Source organism: Bos indicus, chromosome 14, assembly GCF_029378745.1.
Source record: "Bos indicus isolate NIAB-ARS_2022 breed Sahiwal x Tharparkar chromosome 14, NIAB-ARS_B.indTharparkar_mat_pri_1.0, whole genome shotgun sequence".
Classification (NCBI taxonomy): Eukaryota; Metazoa; Chordata; class Mammalia; order Artiodactyla; family Bovidae; genus Bos; species Bos indicus.
The window spans coordinates 23,443,240-23,450,268 of NC_091773.1; positions in this window are offsets into that span (position 1 = coordinate 23,443,240).

Genomic DNA, 7,029 nt, shown 5'->3' on the forward strand with positions numbered 1-7,029 from the left:
TTACTTTTTTAGATAAGCATGGATTTATCAAGGTCTATTTTAAAAACCCCAACCTTTGGGATTTTTAATTTTCATCTTAGGAAGACTGATATCTCCACAGCATTGAATCTTCGTCTCCAAAAACTTATGAAATGTCCTTCCATTATTCTGATCTTTTATGTCTTCCAATAACGAGTCATTTTAAGTGTATAAATCTTCTATATTTTTTTCCATGTTTATTGCTTGATGCTTCACACTTTTTGTTTGATTTTGAATAGGATCTTTTTTGTTGTTACATTTTCTAACAAGTGAATTTTGTGTGTGAAACAGAGCTTTTGAGTTCTTCCTTACATCCAGCCAGAACTCTGATAGTTCTGATAGCTTTTCCGTCATTTCACTTTGATTTTCTAAATAGGGGTCATGACATCTACATGAGTTATTCTCTTTGCTGACATGTATGCCTCCTAGTATTCTTTTCCTGTTGCGTTGGTTAGGACACCAGGAATGTCATGATAATGGCGTTTTTTTCCCTTGCTTTTTATTTTACAATGAAAGGTTAGAAGCGTTTTTTTTGAATGTTATTGCAGTAGCATTAAAATTCAAGATACTGTTTTCCTTTCCTAGAGTTTTTTGTTCATATTTAATAAAATACTAAATTACTTTTGGAATTTCCAATTACTAAACCACATCTGCATTTTGTCTTTAAATCCTGCTTCATCATATTGTATTATCTAAGTTCACTGATGATTTCGCTTGAAGAGTTTACTTTGTTCTGTTTTGTTTATGTTTTTCGTGTATGTGTGTGCCTTGTTTAGTTTTGGTATCAGAGTTAGGCTGTTCTGGCAGAATACTCTGGAAAGTATTTTATTTTTTTCTGTGTCCTAAATAACATTAATCTTTTTATTCCAGTTTTTTTTAATTGTCTTGATAAGTTTATTTTTGAATTTTAATTCCCTGAAAAATACACGTTCACTTAGATGTTGGTTTATTGAAAAAAGTTAGTACATGAGCTCATATTTGCTTTCATTCTTTAACTTTTCATTTTTTAATAATTTCTGTCATAAAAATGTTGGTAAACAAGCACAAAAACTGTCTTGTCTCAGGATCTTTATAAGAAGACCCAGACAGTTCTGGATGAAATTCTACAGGAATGCAAGGAGTAACATGAAATGTCCCCATAACCCTCACCAGTCAGGGTCACAGTCTAACCAGCCCCAGGCCAGACTTCAGCTCAGCCAGTGCTTCCCCACCTTCTGGGAGTTGTCTGCTACCATCATAATGCTGCCATGTCGTGTCAATATGTACTGTTAGCTTTTTTATTAACTTAGCTAATTTTAAAAAGCAAAATTATTTGAAAAAGAAATTCAAACGTTGCCAAAAATGAAAAAAATCACTATCGCTTTTAAATTTGTATGTTAATATTTTAAAAGTGCATCCATTTACTTCCAAAATGGTATGTATACACTCAGAAACAGTGGAATGATGCGTGGCAAAGATGATACAGGGGCTTCCTTGTTGGCTTAGTAGTAAAGAGTCTGTCTACCAGTGCAGGAGACATCGGTTCAATCCCTGGGTCAGGAAGATCCCCTGGAGAAGGAAATGGCAACCCACTGCAGTATTCCTGCCTAGGAAATCACACAGACATAGGAGCCTAGCTGGGTACAGTCTGTGGGGTCACAAAAGAGTAGGACACAACTTAGTGACTAAATATACACAACAGAGTCAAATGGCCCCCAAGGAGCCGGCAAGTGTGACCTGGCCTGTTTGCTGTCTTGAAAGGCTGCCCTCGGGACAGCAGGAGGATACATGTGGTTTTCCAGGTTAACAAGTTGGGACAAGACATTCTAGGAAAGGAATCAGCATTTAGAAGACACAAAGGCAAAGGAATCCCAAGTATGTTTAGGCTTCCATGAATGTCAGACTCCCGGAGGAGCTGCAGAAGCGTGAGCTGGTATCCTGGGAGGAGCAAGGGAGCCCCAGCTGCACCCCAGAAACAGTGGGAAGCCTTGCATTATCTACACACTGGGTCCTAACTATCGCAGCTTCCGAGCAACAATCCATGTAAACGGTATCTCAAGAAGCCACAGCAACTAGACCATGACATGAGAACATCTAAATTTCTATTGGCCACAGCACAGGAACTGCCCAAATCCTGTTTTTGTTCAGTGTTTGCTGTTCACATTCACAGACGACCCGAATGCTCTCTGTGGTACCTGGAGGAAGCTTCCACCCACAGTCAAGGGATGTGCACCTGGCCTGGCAGCGAGAGGACCCAGAGGAGAGGCAGAGCCAGGAGGTGTGGGAGGCACAGCCCGCTGGGCCATCAGCTGCTTACTGCATCTTCCCAAGGGCGCTCAGCGTCTAGAGTCCCTGTAGACACAAAACCATCTTTTATGCAAGAGAGTAGGTCAATCCCCAGCTTTAAATGGAGAAAGTGGAACTTCACTGATGGTGCAGTGCCTGACTCTGTTCCCAATGCAGGGGGCTCAGGTTCAGCCCCTGGTCAAGGAACTAGATTGCACGTGCTGCAACCACGAGTTTGTGTGCCATGGCTAAAGATCCCATATGCTGCAAGTAACACCTGTCACAGTGAAATAAAATTTTTTTTTTAATGCAGGAGGCACTCAGACTAAACAGGATGCCTAGTGGAAATCCTGAAGAACGTCCGTGGGAATCATCTAAGTCCACACTGTTCAACAGAAAAATAATATGAAGCACAAGTGTAATTGTAAAATTTTCTAGTAGCTACTTTAAAGGTAGGAACAAACAGGTGAAATTAACTTTATTGAAAATACATGAACTTGTAAATGATATTTAAAAAATTAGTAATGGAACATTTTACCTTTTTTCTTACTAGGTTTTCAACATCCAATGTGTGTTTTAAACTTTCAGTACATCTCAATTTGTATCAGCTACAGCCACTTGAGCCTGAATGCTACTGGCTCCCGTTTAAATAGTGCTGATCTAGACTTCTGGAGAACAAAAAAGAACACTTTTTTTTTTCATTTTGAGGCTTTTGGTCCCTTATAATTAAATCTAAAATGCTTAGGAATTTAGATTTCTTTCTTAGGTGATAGGCAGTCATAGGACTTCAAGCTGGAAAGTGAAATGACCGGATTTACATTTTACAGCACAGGGTGAAACACTAAACATTCTTCCTCCTCCTTCCAACTGGAAATACAGAGATTGGTCTTTCACAGTATTTCAGATAAGCCAGTACTCAGCAAGTCCAAATTACGGTGGTTCTAGTTCAATTGGCCTGACAAGTATATTTAAAATTTTTTAATCCTTTAAATAATTAAGAATTATATAACTGAGATTAAAAATAGTAAATGTATACGCTGGAGATTGCTGTTTTAAAACTGTTTCAGCCGCTTGTTCCTGAGCCTAGACTTCCTGTGGAGCTTGGATGGATCTGCATTCTTCCAGGCCTGACAGCCTCTCCCTGGGAGGTAATGAAGAGCTCAGATTCCAGGAGGGATGAACTTGCGTTCTGGGAAACCCCTTCTAAGGGAAAGCAGAACCACTAACTGTTTTAAGGCATAGGCTTTCTTCATTCAATTTCATTTTCTTCAAATGATTTTCTAGTAAATTTTAAAAAAAGCATCTAGATATTAATTTACATGAGGAAATACAAATAGTATGCAGACAGAAGAAATACATTTATTCTTATTATCATTTATTAAATGTGGCAGGTACTGCAAGACTTTGGAGATGATCACACCAATAAATGTGGCCTTAAGATGACAGTTTATAGCTAGTCAGTTAACAACTTAAAAATAGTAACATCCATGCCAGGCTGTTAGGGTAAAACAGTTCACTCCTTCACTGGCTATTCATCATTCCTGCCTTCTGTAGAAGCAGTAGAATGGAATCTGAGAAACTGCAATCTGGGTCTTTTAAACCCAGATCCAACAGTCAGTTCCTGAAGTGGAATCAAGGGTCTAGAGACAGTACTTGAATTAAGACCCCTACCCAAGTCAATCAGTGCTAAGGGCAAGGTGGACTTGGAGTGTTTCAGTTTAAACTCTGCCTTGATGCTCCCTAAACTGCCCTGTGAAGTACAGTATCACATGGTTTGGGGTCAATAATCATGCTCCATCACAGAGGATATGATTAGTGGTTGCCAACCTACCAGTCATTCCTAAAGGGTCTGAGTTTCTCCGCTATGATTTGTGCTAATGATTCCTCATCCCTGTTCTCAGAGTGGGCCCCAAGTAGTCAAAGCCAACCAGTATAGTCCCATCTGCCCTGTCATAAGGCTTCTCAGGTGGCTCAGGGGTAAAGAATCTGCCTGCCAATGCAGGAGACACAGGTTCAATCCCTGGGTCGGGAAGATCCCCTGGAGGAGGAAATGGCAACCCGCTCCAGTATTCTTGCCTGGGAAATCCCATAGACAGAGGAGCCTGTGGGCCACAGTCCACAGGGTCTCAAAGAGTTGGACATGACTTAGAGATTGAACAACCACAACGTTTAACATGGTCTTACCTGCGTCGCTTCCTGGATGCAGGAAGAGCCATTTGCCAGCCCAGCCCTAGATCATCACGGGCAGCCAAGCAGAGAAAACTTGACATCAGCACAAGGTATCCTCTCCGCAGGGACACAGCCCCACGTGGCTGACTCCAACCATGGTAAGACGGAATACTGTGGGGCTCACATGGGTGGAGAGGGCTCTCAGTGCTGTATGTGGACAAACTCATCTAACATACATACCAGCTCTGTGATCTTTGCAAAGAAGACACTTACTGGAAGATGTAATGTGCCAGTTTGAATCCTGTTGGAGGGCTTGGGGCCAGGGCCTCCCCTGGCTGTCTGGTTCTTGGCCCTGGTGATTAAGGCAGGTGGCAAGGGCCTTAGCGTCAGAGATGTGAGTGTGGACTCTGGGTTGGTTGGTCTGCACTGAAAAGCCTCTCCTTGGCAAGCTGTTACCTCTAGGAACTGGCTACCCTGGGTGGGCAGACTCTCTAGGGTGAGCAAAGCCTCAGATACCCCAGAATGTAAAAACATGGTTATTACAGAAGGGACAACAGGTCAGCAACTTGGCTTAAACTGATTCAGTCAGTCGCTCATCTGTGTCCAACTCTTTGTGACCGAGGGAAGCACACCAGGCTTCTCTGTCCGTCACCGACTCCTGGAGCTTACTCAAACTTATGTCCATTGCATCAGCAATGCCATCCAACCATCTCATCCTCGGTCTTCCCCTTCTCCTGCCCTCAATCTTTCCCAACATTCTTTTCCATTGAGTCAGTTCTTCACATCAGGTGGCCAAAGTATTGGAGTTTCAGCTTCAGCATTAGTCCTTCCAATGAACACCCAGGACTGGTCTCCTTTAGGATGGACTGGTTGGATCTCCTTGCAGTCCAGGGGACTCTCAAGAGTCCAACACCACAGTCAAAAGCATCAGTTCTTTGGTGCTCAGCTTTCTTTATAGTCCCACTCTCATATCCATACATGACTATTGGGAAAACCATGGCTTTGACTAGACAGACCTTTGTTGGCAAAGTAATGTCTCTGCTTTTTAACATGCTGTCTAGGTTGGTCATAGCTTTTCTTCCAAGGAGCAAGCTTCTTTTAATTTCATGGCTGCAGTCACCATCTGCAGTGATTTTGGAGCCCAAAAAAATAGTCTCTCACTGTTTCCATTCCTCATCTACTTGCCATGAAGTGATGAGACTGGATGCCATGATCTTCATTTTCTGAATGTTGAGTTTTAAGCCAACTTTTTCACCCTCCTCTTAAACTGATTAGAGGAAAAAGTCTTCGTATAATACCTGCAGGGCTTCCCAGGTGGCACTAGTAGTAAAGCCTGCCAGTACAGAAGACAGAAGAGACTCAGGTTTGATTCCTGGGTCGGGAAGATCCCCTGGAGAAAGAAATGGCAATCCATCCCACTATTCTTGCCTGGGAAATCCCATGGACAGAAGAGCCTGATGGGCTACAGTCCATGGGATCGCACAGAGTCAGACACAGCTGAAGCAACTTAGCATGCACTCACGCATGGTACCTGCAACTTTTCTATAAGTGTAGGCTTACTTTAAAATTCAGGAATTTCCCTAGCTGCCCTGATAGCTCAGTTGGTAAAGAATCCGCCTGCAATGCAGGAAACCCCGGTTTGATTCCTGGGTTGGGAAGATCCCCTGGAGAAGGGATAGGCTACCCACTCCAGTATTCTTGGGCTTCTCTTGTGGCTTAGCTGTTAAAGAATCCACCTGCAGTATGAGAAACCTGGGTTCGATCCCTGGGTTGGGAAGATCCCCTGGAGAAGAGAAAGTCTACCCATTCCAATATTCTGGCCTAGAGAATTCCATGGACAGTCCATGGGGTCTCAAAGAGTTGGACACCACTGAGCAACTTTGACTTCACTCACTAGCTGCCCAGTGGGTAAGACTTGACCTATCAGTGCTGGGGTTTATGTTCGATCCCTGCTAGGGGAGCTAAGATCCCACATGGCTCATAGCCAAAAAATCATAATCACAACATGGGTGGACCTCGAAACTGTTACACTGAATAAAATAAGTCAGACAGAGGAGCAGAAACATTGTGTGATATCCCTTTTATTTGGAATGTAGAAAGTCATGATACAAACAAACTTTTTTACAAAACAGGAACAGACCCACAGACTTAGAGAACAAACTTATGGTTGCCGGAGGAAAGGATGGGATAAGGAATAGTTAGGGAGTTTGGGATGGGCATGTACACACTGCTGTATTTAAGATGGATAACCAAGAAGGCCTTACTGCAGAGGGGACTCTGTTCAAGGTTATGTGGCAGCCTGGATGGAGGGGGAGTTTGGAGGAGAATGGATACATGTACAGGTATGGCTGAGCCCCTTCACTGTCCACCTGAAACTATCCCAACATTGTTAATTGACTATATTCCAGTACAAAATTTAAAAGTTTAATAATAATAGTAAAAACAATAAGGTAGGAACAATTCAATAAATGTAATAAATACATTAAAAATGGTCAAAAAAAAACTTTTAAAAAAGAGGATTTACAGGTGTGCCCACTTTCATTGCACTGGACTTCTGAGGGGCAGGGGTGTCTTAAT